At 43.6% G+C, this 14,012-nt stretch overlaps 1 protein-coding gene across 3 annotated transcripts in view; it reads right to left on the minus strand.

The window, feature by feature from the left end:
• The window catches only part of ATXN10 (ataxin 10), a 67,677-nt gene that overhangs the window by 47,543 nt on the left and 6,122 nt on the right, over positions 1 to 14,012 (minus strand). The gene's annotated exons all lie outside the window — the stretch shown is intronic.

Here is a 14,012-nt window from a genome sequence, read left to right on the forward strand (position 1 = left end):
CACAAAAAAGAAAAACATGAACCCACAGACCTCACAAAATTAAAACACTTTTGCTAGCCCTACTGACAGCTCTCAATAGCCTGGGCCTTGTTAAAAGGCTGGCAAAGAAACTTCAAATTAAACGTTTAAACTCAGTTTAAGAGCTATTACAAATATCAGCCTATTACAGATGGAGGTGGCTGATATTGCCAGGTTCTGTAAATCTAAAATTAGGTCTCTTGGAAGGATGTTGTGCCAGCTGGCAGCCAGATTTCCTACAGAAGTCTGGGTATATGTTCCCTTGGGAACAACAAGAAAGCAAGTCAAAAATGAGGTCACTGGGGCTTAGGGAATAGTAACTTGTCCTTCCATGTATATATATATGTTTAAGCCCAAAGTATGTATGTCTTCTCCATAATGCATTTTGAATCCTATTCCCCTCTAGCTGTGATGATGCCCGTTCTCTCCCTGCACATCTGCACTGTTTCATTATTTCCTGCACATCCCTGTGCTTCTGCTGTTCCTGCCCATCTGCTTCCCACCCTGCTGACTCAGGAGTTTGCTGAGGGACAAGCAGAGGCACTCCAGAGGACACTTTATGGGAAAGAGGAAACCAAAAAGGCAGCAAATCCTAGGAACAGGGTATTGCTTCCTTTGGGGAATTCCTTACCTACACTGTGAGGAGAAAGGCCTCCCACGGATACAAGAGGTTAGCTGATTATACCCAGTCTTTCCCTGGAATTTGCTTGACCTTTTCCAGCTATGAATTACACTTTGGTCATTAGAGATTAGTCTGTCCAAAAACTACTACAGACTAGGGAAAAAACACCACAGACCTTTTAAAGTTACCATTCTTACTGTACAGACACTGCTTTTCTCCTCTGCAAAAACTTCATCGCCATAAAATCATAGAATCCTGAAATCATTAAGCTTGGAAAAGACCTTGAAGATCATCAAGTCCAACCATCAACCCAGCACCATCATGTTTCACTACTAAATCATGTCCTCAAGTGCCACAGGCTCACGTTTTCTGAACACTGCCAAGGATGGTGACTCCACCCCTTCTCTGGAAGCCCTTTCCAATGCTTGACAACCCTTTCCACGAAGAAGTTTTCCCTGATACCAAACCTAAATGTCCCCTGGCACAACTTAAGGCCATTTCCTTCCATGGCCTCTCCACGCCCTTAGAGCAAAAGCAAGAAAAACTAGAAGCTGATGAAGACAGCCTTCCATTTTTCCATCTGCTCAATGTGCTTTCTGAAAAGGGGAGGAAAAAGGAAAAGAAAGAAAAAGAAAATAAAAGGGCAAGCCTATTTCACTTTTCCCATGAAAATGCACACATCTTTATGAAGTTAAAAGCAATTATCAAACACGGACTTCAACAATTCTGTAGCTATCGGCACAGCTACATTTTAACTGAAAAAAGGTTACTCTGTGTGTGGTCACCAGGACTATTTTTAACCTGATGGTCAACCACTGGGAAATTAAGTGTACTAAGATGTAACTTCTGACACACAGATGGACCCTAGAGCTGAAGAGATTTTCACCCTCAGTGAGACTTCAATGGTTGCTGCAAAAGAAGGGTGTCCTTTGGCAAATGCCAACACACAGAATGCACCTTGCCCTCTCAACCAGCCTGCCATGGGTCATGGACACTTCTCCAGGTTCTGCAGAAACAACCTCTTTATACAACAGGGCAAGGGGTATGAGTGGAAACACTGACTCTTTAGTAATGAATTTTGGTACCTAAATGCTTGTCTACATGTACACTGATCTTTCAGAGTCACTCCAGGCCACCCACGCAAAAGGTGAGGCAGCTGATCCTCAGTGGCCCTGCAGGAAGATGGTTTAAATGCACTCCAGCAGGTCAGTACCTTCAGCATCACAGCTCCCTCTGGTCCCTGCAGGAGGATGGTTTAAATGCACTCCAGCAGGTCAGTACCTTCAGCATCACAGCTCCCTCTGGTCCCTGCAGTCCCTTATGACGACACAACAACTGAAACAGGCTCTGGTGCATGCTTCTCATTTAATTATTAGATTGAAATTGTATCATGTAACAATAATATTATATGGTCTGAAGGACACAATCCCAGGATGGGTCAGGCTGGAAGGGACCACAGTGGCTCATCTGGTCCCACCTCCCTGCTCAGGCAGGGCCAGCCCAGAGCACATGGCACAGGATTGTGTCCAGAGGGTTCTGGAATATCCCCAGGGAGGAGACTCCACACCCTCTCTGCTCTCTGTTCAGGGCTGGGTCACTGCCCAGCAAAGAAGTTCTTCCTCATGCCCAGGTGGAACTTCCTGGGCATCAGTTCCTGCCCGTTCCTGCTGTGCCATTGCTGGGCCCCCGAGCAGAGCCTGGTCCCTCCTCTGCCCCCTCCCTGCAGCCCCTGACACACCCTGGGGAGGGCCCCTCTCAGGCTCTGCTCTGGAGGCTGAACAGCCCCAGCTCCCTCAGCCTTTCCTGCTCCCTGAGATGCTCCAGTCCCTGAATCATCTCCAGCCTCTGCTGGACCCACTCCATGAATCTCCACAGGCCTGTGTCCCTCTCCTCACAAAGACATCATTTCACACAGTGTCATTTGCAGAATCCGATTTTGTATAAGATGAAAACTTAATCCCTGAAGTTCTTAGGACAAAGAGTTTAAGCATTAAGATTTTGAAACACAATACACTGTTTCCTTCTGCTCCACATGGCTGGAACAGCAGCCCTTGAACTCGCTCACCGATCACCTTGGAACACCTTGACAGCAGCTGTAGAGGCTTAAAACAGGCCTAAGAGATTCCCATTGTTTTTATTTGGGGAAGACAGCACAGTGATAGCTGTGATCCTCTGCCTCTACTACAATTATAAAACAAATAGAGATATAAAACAAATGCAACCAAAGCTGTACAGCATCGCTGGTCAGACTGCAACATAAGGCCTGCAAACCTGCATCTGTCATTTAATGCTCTGCTAAGCACTAACATGCAGGAAGGGCAGAGCTGCAGTGCCCCCTCTGCACTGGGCAGGCACTGAGGCTTACAAGGACCTGGAGCACATCCCACTCTGCCCAGTGCCCTCCAGAGCACCTCTGGTTGTTTGTAAACAATGGCAGAATGCTCTGTGATACACTGCCACCCTGGGGAAAATAAAACCTCCAGCTCAGCAGAAGGTGTAGACCTCTATTACTACAAAATGTGAGTTTCCACTACTATCATCCGGTCATTGACTTGTTTCCTTGTGGCTGCAAGTTAAAGCAACTTCCAGTCATAAAAAGAGTTATTTGCCTCTTCACCACCATGAATCATACCACAAATACTGATGAAAATGTATTTTCCTTGGAAAACAGTCTGTCTAGACTACTCAAATTGAATGTCCAATACATATATGGGCTCTGTCATTTAACGTTATTAAAGCAGTGCTCAGTGTTTTATTTCTGTAAATAAAATGAACGTCTAGCTACCGATGTGATTTCCGCCTCCATCTTCCTGCACTTGCTGCAGTGCAGACTAGGAACCCACTTTTACCATCTGTGGAATACCAGCAATGTTGTGTTTAATAAGTTTCTGCTCCCAATCCTCAGCCCCTCCACCTCCAAAACAAAGTCGGACTCTTAATTTTTTTTTCTTTCCCTCCAGAAGTGCCAACTCTAATATTACCAGAACATTCCGTGCACTGACTGGACAAGCCCTCTGTTCTTGCAAGAGAAACGTCTAGGCAGAGTATCAACACGGTGTTCTGACTGAACAGGAGCATTTGACTCCAAGGCAAGTGAAATCCCCACCGTGCTATCAGGAATGTGCAGCTACAGATGAAGCAGAAGAGAGCTGGAAGAAACCATCAGAGCACACATCAAATTAGCCTCTGATGCAAATTAAGTTCTAACGAAGTCTCACAATGGGAGACTCAAAAAAATTTATTTCTGCATTTCCTAGGAAGGAAAAGAGTGAGTTTGAGAGACCACTGAGGACACGAAGTTCACAGTGACTCTGATTCAAACAGCATTAGCAAGGCTTATTAAATACAGTAACAGGACCATTTTCTTTAGCTCCTGGTATTTTAATTGCATCATTTCATTTTTAGAAAGTAAACCTAAGTGTGCTCATTTCTTTAATAAGTTATCTACTAAAATCTAAAGGCATATGAAATGGGACTCGTGTTACATCCCCACAAGCAGCAGGAACACATGCCTGAGATTAGTTTCCTATGTGAAGTAAAACACATCTAAGTGCTTGCAGACCTGGAACTGCATTTATAAGCTTCCTGCACACATTAGCATGTAAAATCTTGTTCTGGAATCAGCCTAAAAGCTGAGCCTAAATCTAACAGACAATGTCTCTTTAAAGAAAGACCCTGCTGTAGCAAAATCAGCAAGTTTGAAGTACTGGGGAGTCTCAACCTGGGCTTAAACCATGCCAGGAAACCAAGAAAAATAACAAGGACTGGCCACCCACTATGCATTACTCGTGGTGTCTGACCCTATGACACACTCCTACATGAGACCTTGTACAGGCCTGACAAAAAATGAAAAAAGGAAATTATTAACACGTAAAATACTAACCAAGATTATGAGCAAATTTCTCCAATTATTTTTGATGGCATACTGTGGATGTTGTTCCATTTAACCCCAAATTTCCACCTAAGTGTTTATACTTTCCCTCAAAAAGCTAAAGGATCTCTTTCTGTAAGTCTGTGGAAAGGGTATCAGACTTCCACCCCTCCCTTGTAGCATTTATATTCTGCATCTGCCTCATAGATGGACCATGGTCCTTTTGCAAGGACAGAAAATGACAAGTATACTTATATTTAATATTTTCAGTTGCATATCCACATTAATATACAGCAACAATTTTAGCATCAACCTTTTTGGGCATTACCATTTTTTTTAATTTATTTTTGATACCAATAAAGGCAGTTTGCCTCTTCCCATTACCATATTGTGGTCCCTTTTGTACCACACGTGCTGTATTGTCCAGAGGATGGAAGAAAGGGAAAGAACTTGATGTCTCCTGGTAAAAATCATGTAACTTGGCAATATTCCCTAAAATTATCACCAAGAAGGTAATGACAGGCACAAGGCATTTCTCTCCAAGCCCAAAGCTGGTAGCAAAAAAGGATGCTGCAGAATGGGAAATGAATCTTGTAGCTTGTGTCTGGAAAGCCACAGTCACACAGCTCCCTTTTCCCACTGGAACAACGCTCCTGTAACTGGAGACTCTGGAAGTTGTGCCTTGGCCATGATAATCAAAAGGTTCAGAGAATGCCATGGTGAACTTCTACACAATTATAACCCCTTGGATTTTTATCCCAACAGGCAACAGTTTATCCAAAGATAAGCAGATGCCTCCCATTGTTCTCTCTGCCCAGATCTTCCTCCAGCTTTTTTCCATCCCCTTCCATCTTCACTTTCCCTGGAGGAAGAACTACAGCACCTTGGGCCTTGGTGGAAGGCTCTTTAGAAGGGGCATTTCCTCTCAGTACATAAGAAAACAGCTCAGCCCCTTCTCCCTGCATTGTATTTAGGATGTTCTGTCTTTACTAAGTTCTCTGCAATTAAAAGGTTGGTTTGCCCCATTTTTCCCACCTTTATCTTGAGATCCTGATGCCCCTGCTGGAGAAAACATGGCAACCATATTAAATCTACAGATATTTCTGCAAGGTTTGATTCACATATATTTATGTAAATCAGAAACCTGCCTCATTATCACTCTTGCTGACATTATTTGCTGGTAGGGTAGGGGACAGTAAAGAACAAGGAAGGAAGGGAAGGGCTTACAGAACACTGTATTTAAAGATCCACAGAAATATATGCATTACTGTTCATTTCAAGCCTCAACCAAAGTAACCAGAAACCATTCTAATTAAATAGACATCAGCAAACTCCTATTTCCTTTGTGCTCCAAGTGGATATCAGTCCACATTAGAAAACCACTATGCATGTGGCATAAATCAGCAACATCTTGGCAGGCTGTACTAGAAAGCCTCCAAATTGCAGGAGCAGGAAAAAACCCAAACCAGCTCTACACACTGCCTAAAAGCTGTACCAGCAAGGAGAGCAGGGAGCCCACAGGGCAGCCCACTGGCCTGCTAATTGTGCTGCCTTAGGGATATTTCCTCAGGTTAGTCTCTCTCCTAGAAGGAGCAAAATGCTTCACACTGACCATGACACACCACTGCCTCTGCCTTCCAGTACAGCAACCAGTGAGTGCCAAGGGAAGGACACCTTGGATCATCAGCACAACACCAAACTGCTAGAAAGCAGCAGCTCTCTAGTCACTGCTTCAAAGTCTGCTCCCAGTGCCATCCATGCCATCAGTACCTGGCAGGTGAACATCATCAGGGCAAGATCTGGTCTGTAGTTCAAACTGTAGCTCAACAAGGTGCTGAAATAAAACATTTTTATACTCACAGTCCACAGTAAATGAAATAATTCAGCTCAGCACAGCTTAAATGGAGAGAGACAGGACAAGGAGAAGGGCTTCAAGCTGACAGAGTAGGTTTAGATTAGATATTAGGAAGAAATTCTCCCCTGTGAGGGTGGGGAGGCCCTGGCACAGGTTGCCCAGAGAAGCTGTGGCTGCCCCAGCCCTGGAAGTGTCCAAGTGTCCAAGCTTGGACGGGGCTTGGAGCAACCTGGGCTAGTGGAAGGTGCCCCTGCCCATGGCAGAGGGTTGGAAGTCGATGAACTTTAAAGGTCTCTTCCAGCCCAGGCCATTCTGTGATTCTATGATCCTAAATCAGTCAGTCACTGCAGAAACAACAGGACTCAGGCAGAGGATCGAGCCCACAGAAGGAAAAAACCACTACCAAGAACCACAGGATTCAAACACAGGACATTTAGATCTAGGAAAAGGTTTTAAAATGAGAGAGACTAATAAAGGATAAAACACAGCAAACCAGAGTTTACTGTATTTCCACACCAGAGCCTGTGCAATGATGATCCAAGCCCTGCTGGAAGTTGGAAGCCCCACTCTCCCTCCTATGGCCGTAACCCTTTTCCTAGGTGTTCTGAAAACAGTTCAAAAAAAGCTGTGGCAGTATCCACCAAAACCCAGCAGAGAGAGGGCAGTTGTACATTTTGAAGTGCAGGGTAGGACTGGAGCATCTGTGCCCCGGGTACCTCCCCCTGCCCAGCCCCAGGAACCAGCCAGGGGAACTGCCCGAGGCCACAAATCCTGCTGCTCCCCTCCTACCAGAGACCTTGCTGGCTGCTGCTCACACTCACTTTTAAGAGCAGCTCAGACTTGTCTAAAGAAACCAATACATTAAAACAAAAAGAGCTAAACAAAGGAACAAAAAACCTCACCCCAACTGAACAACCCCTAATGGTACAAAAGAACAAACCAATTACTTAAAACCTTCCTGTCTGGTAAAAGTAGTAAAATGCTCTGAGCTATAGTAATTAGGGGATTGCAAAACACAAAAAAACAGAGGATTTTCTTAAGCTATGGAAACATGAAACCAAAATCCCAATACAAGTGCAACTAGCAGTTTACTCCTACCAGATAGTGTATCAACTGATTGTTAGGGCACACACTCTGCAAATGCTACAGAGACCATGAAAATCCCAATATTATTTTTACAGATTGGAAAAACACAAAGGCCAAAAACAACACCAATAACTCAAATAAAAAACTCATGCTTATGTTTACATAAAAGTTTGATGAGTATAATATATTCGTCACACTCCCACAATTATTCCCCGAAAATACTATAAATATTATTTTGACAATGTAATTATAGTTTTTACTTTAACAGTGGCAGCAAAGTGTTGGCACCAATCCCCCATACAAAAAGCCTAACAGACAAAGCAAAGATCACACATAGGAAACTGGCAACTCTTATTCCTATGTCCCTTATTCCTATGGCTAAAAAAAGTCCGTTTAAATTAGCATCTGGTCTCTTTAAGCTGTAATACACAAGTAGTTTTAATTATGCTAGCAGTAAGCAAAAGGAAACCCCAAACACACAAAAATAAATGGAAGTGCAGATGTTTAAACCCTCTTTATTTCCAAGCAGCTGAGGCATGCTCCTTTCACGCTGCTGTTTGGGAATCAACCCCACACACTGTGGGTCCATCTGGGAACTGCCCTCTCCCACCTCCCCTCCCTCAAAAGAAAAGCCAGTGTGAACCTAAACTGACAAATGTCACCCATGAACAGTTCATGATCGGCCTCTAGGACAGGTAAAGTGATTCAAGCTTTATAAGCACTCACTCATTCCACATAAATCAGCACCTAACGTGACTCATACCAAAAAATCTGCAGCACAACAATTTACAGTAGACCCTCAGAAACAAAACAATAACAGACACAATCCCCAACAAACTGTATGCCTTCTCCTCCAGAGAGAAATACAGGAGGCACTGATGTGGGAAGAGAGGAAGGATGAACTTTCCTTCCTTAATCCTGTCGGTTTAAATTTAGTAGCCATTGTGTATAAGAGTCCCCAGGACAAAATTCAGAAGTTACACCTTCTCCAAATCCATATAACAAAGCTTGTGTGAAGACACGTGTTCAGAGAGCTACAGACCCCAGCCCACAGACAATAAATCTCAGGAATGGTTTCCCAAAGGCATTGGGTGAGCTCTGAATATTTGCTCTGCTATGATGTCTGTCCAGTCAAAATCTACAAAGTGTGTTCCATCACACCTTCCAGGCATGCTTTAAAATATGTATTTTTTATATCACTAGTGGTGATTTGGAAATGTAACCATTCAGTGCAACAGGATTAAAGTGCTACAAAAAGCAGAGACAGCAAAATGCAATTTTTTTAAAGAATAAAATAGGAGAATGAAAGTTACTGGACAATACATAAAAGACAAGCACAAAAGATAAGAGAGTGACTCCTTTGGTCGATATTGGCATTCATATAAAGAACATTCAGGTCCCATAACTGACCACTCTGTTTCTCCTTCCTGTTCATTTAAAATACATTGCTGAATGACCAGGCATTTCAAAGGATAAGGTACACACAAAAGTATCAAAAAGGGGGGGAAAATAGTTAGACTCTGATGTTAGTAGATAAGCCATAAATGCTCAGATTTTCCAACTAATTAAGCCTTAAATATCCAGAATTTCCATCTAACTCATTCTGCAAAGGTACCACTCCAATGCACTCCAAAAAGGTCCAAGTATTTAATTCTAGCTCATTTTCCTACTGGTAGGAAGGCAGTCTTTTTAAGGGGACCAAAAGTACGAGTGCTGCTGTTGCCACTGCCTTCTAGGGGAAGAAAACAAATAAACAGACAAATATTGACAAGAAACTGTAAATGGTTAGGGACACGTGGCTGCCCATTTAAGGAATACAGGAAAACCAGTTCAGCCTGGTTTGGCAGGTTTGAGACCCCCTCCTTTCCCTGCCCTTCTGTACCTTCCAAGTTAGCCAGTCTCAGTTTTCCATGGCAATTCCCATCTGCCAGTGGTTCAGTGCAGAACTGGGAAAAGGTCAGAGCAAAGGAACATCTTCTGGTTTGTCTCACTGAGCCATGACAGAACCTAAGCTTTATTTCTCCCAGCCTCTCTTAAAGAAGTAGAAATCATTGCAACCACTTCACTGGTATTCATCCATTTTTGCTTTCAGCAATACTTTTGCAAATATAACAATTCAACCCTGTTTTACTCAGATTCTTATTGAGCAAAACAAAAACATTTGATTAAACAAATCCTTTTCTGTAAATCTTGGACAATGACTTTGAATTAACAACTTTTTAGAAGGGAGAAGGTACCCAGTGCAGCTGCTGAGAATCATAATTATCTCCTCTTCCCATCCATTTTCAGGCATCTCTCATAACCAAACTTCAATGTGATTTTCTAGTGCTACATGAACTCCTACAGCTTACAGTTCAGTGGCTTTTGAAACACAGCATGTCTTCACCTTCAAAAGCTTATAAAGAAATCAAGTATGCTTCTTTGCTCAACCCTGGCATGTTCTCCTGCAGACCTCAGGAGAGGTCTTGTTACTTCATCAAAGATGAAGTGCTTCCATCCCATCTGGCTTTTGCAAGAAATGTAATCTCTGGAACCTATATATAGGCCTAGGTCCCTTAGATCTTACTGCTGAAGCACACACACAACCCCGTGTTATTTCTTTATTTTTAATGTCTATAAAAGAGTGATATTTTTATTTGGACAAAGCTTTGAATTCCAAGGTTACTCAGTGCTGTCTCTTCTGCACTGATAGACTAAAATGTACTTCCCAAGGCATTTGCTTCCTAGACAAGGAGTAACCCATAAGTACCAAGGTCTGGGGGAACTGGGTTTTCATTAACTAAAACAAAAATATGCATGAGAGCTGATCAAACCAGTCAGAGCATTTAAACACCACAGACTGAGGCCAAACACAAGGGATTCCCAAGGGATTACTAATGCTCCTGGTGGGCAGAGAGAAAAGAGGCAGCAGGAAAGGAGAGAGGAAAAAAAAGAGAAGAGCTAAAAAAGGAGGAGAGCGAAAAAAGTGGGAAAAAGGGAGAGAGGAAAAAAAGCAGGAGGACAAAAGGTAAGGAGGAAAAAAGGCAGGAAGAAAAAGGCAAGAGGAAAAAAGGTAAGGAAAAAAAGGTGGGAAAAGAGGTGGGAGGAAAAAGGCATGAGGGAGGAAGAAAGGGCAGGGAAAAAAGGTGGGAGGAAAAAAGGCTCAAAGCAAGACACATTTTCTATAGCTCCCTTGTAAGAACATGACATTTGCAGTCCTTGAAAAATGTTTAAAACCAGATATTCCATATTTTCCCACACATCCTCCCTCAAGAAAGGAAGCAGGAACAGGTGTTAGACACCTGATATTCACGTTGCTGAACATCCTACCAGAAAATGCTCAAGTTACTATAATAAGCACAGTATTAAAAAATTTACACGGGGTCATCTTTCAGCACTGCTTTTAAAGGAATGCTTTAAGTTCTGTTCTGAAGAGAGTACCTGTAGCTGTTTAACTACACCTGAACACTTTGCAGAACATTGGAAGCAAAGTCAAATTCCTGTTTAAGGATTCCAGCTTATTATCCACTACAATTTAGCCAAAGTTCCTGGGCTTTGTAGCATTCAGAGCAGTGAACACCCCAAACCTTGCTCTAACTGCCAGCACACCTGGGCACGGATTTTGGCTGAGATCCCCAGCAGTGCCCGTGCCAGGAACACAGGCTGGTCACATTCTGCATCAAAAAACTCTGCATCAGCCACGGTGTGTCCAGCAGGAGCAGGGCAGGGACTGTGCCCTGTGCTGGCACTGCAGAGGCACCTTGAGGGCTGTGTCCAGTTCTGGGCCTCTCAGTACAGACATGGAGGTGCTGGAGCGTGTGCAGGGAAGGGAACAGAGCTGGGAAGGGGCTGGAGCAGCAGGAGGGGCTGAGGGAGCTCAGCCTGGAGAAAAGGAGGCTCAGGGGGGACCTTCTGGCTCTGCAACCCCCTGACAGGAGGGGGGAGCCGGGGGGGGTCGGGCTCTGCTCCCAGGGAACAAGGGACAGGAGGAGAGGGAACGGCCTCCAGCTGTGCCAGGGGAGGCTCAGGTTGGACATCAGGAGGAATTTCCTCCTGGAAAGGGTGGTCAGGCACTGGCAGGGGCTGCCCAGGGAGGTTTGGAGTGCCCAGCCCTGGAGGTGTCCCAGGAAGGCCTGGACATGGCACTCAGTGCTCTGGGCTGGGGGACAAGGTGGGGATGGGGCACAGGGGGGACTCCATGACCTGGGAGTGCTTTTCCAACCCTAATGATTCTGGGATTCCCCCATTACAACACATTTTGAGGCAGCTTACCCTGATTGCTTAAAACTCCCAAAAACTTCAGGGCCACGGCATCAGCACAGCACAATAACACCAACACCTGTGCTACTTGATTTAACACAAGCTCTGCATCCCCAGGAGCCTGGAAGTTTGGAATGCTGGAGCCAGGCTCAGAGCACCTCCCAGGCACACACTGAGAGCTCAGCTCTGCTCAGAGAGGACAATCACCTCATTCAGAGAACTTGCACAACAAATTGTCTCAGGCAGGGCAGCCATCAGGCACTCAGTGCCTTTTCATACGAGAGGGCAGGAAAGTATTTTGGCAGATGAATCGTTTTTAAGCAATTACGTTGGAATTCAAGGCACATTCTTCAGCATCGGCAGTATTTTGAGGCGGTGAAAGGTTTGAGAAGATCTATTTACAAACAAAAAGATTAAAGCTCCTCCTGTCCAAGCTGGAGTGGGAATAAATGAGAGAATCAAATGGGACATGCCTATAGAACGTAAGCTTGCTGCAAAACACATATGCCTTTGCTTGCAACTATCTTTTCTTTTTTTTTTTTCCAGATTTCAGAGATGAATCCTAAATCCAGTTCTCTCACTCTAGAATTTAAAGATCCATCATCTTGACAAACCTCAACGTACCTTCCCAAGGTTCTGCTGGAAAGCTTAGGATTTGCCATAGCAAAAAGGAAAAAAAGAAACAAACCTAACCCCACAAGACACATGCAATGAAGTGAAGGAGATTTTCTACTTGGGCTTCTGACAAGGATATTTCCTATGTCTGCTGCAATCCCAAACATACTGAACTACTTCTTAGCTCTTAAGAGATGTGGGTCTGCTTTAAGTTCAGATAAAGTTCATCTGGCAGCTTCATCAGCTGCTCCTCTGGCAAGTGCTTTTTGCTTTTGTACCCAGAGCAGGAAAGAAAAAGGTTGTTACAATGAGACTTTTCTTTTTTTAATTAAAAGAATTAATGTGAAAATTCCACTAAATTTATATTCTGCAGAGAGTTCAATTTTTCCCTACAACTTAAAGTAAAAAATTGAGTATCTCTGCTCCCAGGGAAAAGGGGACAAGATGAGAGGAAAAAGCCTCAGGCTGTGCCAGGTGAGATCAGGTTGGACATGAGGAGGAATCTCCTCCTGGAAAGGGTGGTCAGGCACTGGAAGGGGCTGTCCAGGGAGGTTTGGAGTCCCCATCCCTGGAAGTGTCCCAGGCTGTTCCAATCCTAATCATTCCATGATTCTCTGAACTCTCTGCACACTCATCTAGCTGTTGGCTTCACTGTGCAACTCCCTCCTCCAAGTAGTAAAAAACTTGCTCCAGACAGATTCCTGCTATGTACTGTAAGCAATTCTGAGAAGAGACACGAGGCTGTGGAATGCAACTCAGACTAACTGGGAAGTAAGCTGGGAGAAAGAGTGGGGACAAGCAGTTAACTGCAGCAACACCTCACAGGAAAGGCCTAAAAATGCTGTTTTTTTGGTTTTTTTTTTTAATGTAAGTATGGAAAAGAAAGGAGAATATTATTACAGGGACAGCTGGCTTGCAGGTGGGATTGGACAACCCTTATATGCCGTATGTAAGAATTAACTGTTTATTTTTAAACCTATCTGAAGCCTTAAAGAGCTATTTCAGGACAGGCATTCCAACTCACCTTCAAGTTTTCTGGCCCACTGCCTTATCATACACTCAAAACAAAAGTTTTGTTCACAGCTGGCTGGGACAAGTACATTACAAGCACACAGGATTTTTTTTTTTGGTACCATTAAAAAAAGAAAAAAGAAAGATATATGCTGAAAATTCACAGTAGAGTTGTTTCGGTAAATATACTGAAGTGAGGAGCCCAATTAGCCATGTATATAACACCTAGGCCTAAGATAAACTATTTTTAAAGTATTTCTCCTAGCAGAGAAGATGCAAAGGATTCTGGATTTAATTTAATAACTATTAGCAACAGTTTTTAGTCAGACTACTTAGCACAACACCTCCTTTTTGGCTGCTTTGATCACATCCTCTCCCTTAGAACCACCACACTGGTCACAGTAGTGGCCACAGAATATATACTTTATTTCATTTCTGGTTTTACCCATTTCAAATTGTACTACACTGAACTTTCCTACAAAAATTACCCCACCGCTCAGACTCTCCAGTGGATAAGAGTGCAAACATACCACAGATCAGGTTAAACCAATTTTTCAGTCTGCAGGAAGAATTTTCAATCTCATCTTCATAAATACAATAATGCTGGAACCTCAAATTTACTCAGCCTACAATGATTTGCTCCGGGAATTTTTCACAGGAACACGGTCTGAAACACTGTTCAGTGCTGTTCACTC

The sequence above is a fragment of the Pseudopipra pipra genome, chromosome 5 (genome assembly GCF_036250125.1).
Source record: "Pseudopipra pipra isolate bDixPip1 chromosome 5, bDixPip1.hap1, whole genome shotgun sequence".
Classification (NCBI taxonomy): domain Eukaryota; kingdom Metazoa; phylum Chordata; class Aves; order Passeriformes; family Pipridae; genus Pseudopipra; species Pseudopipra pipra.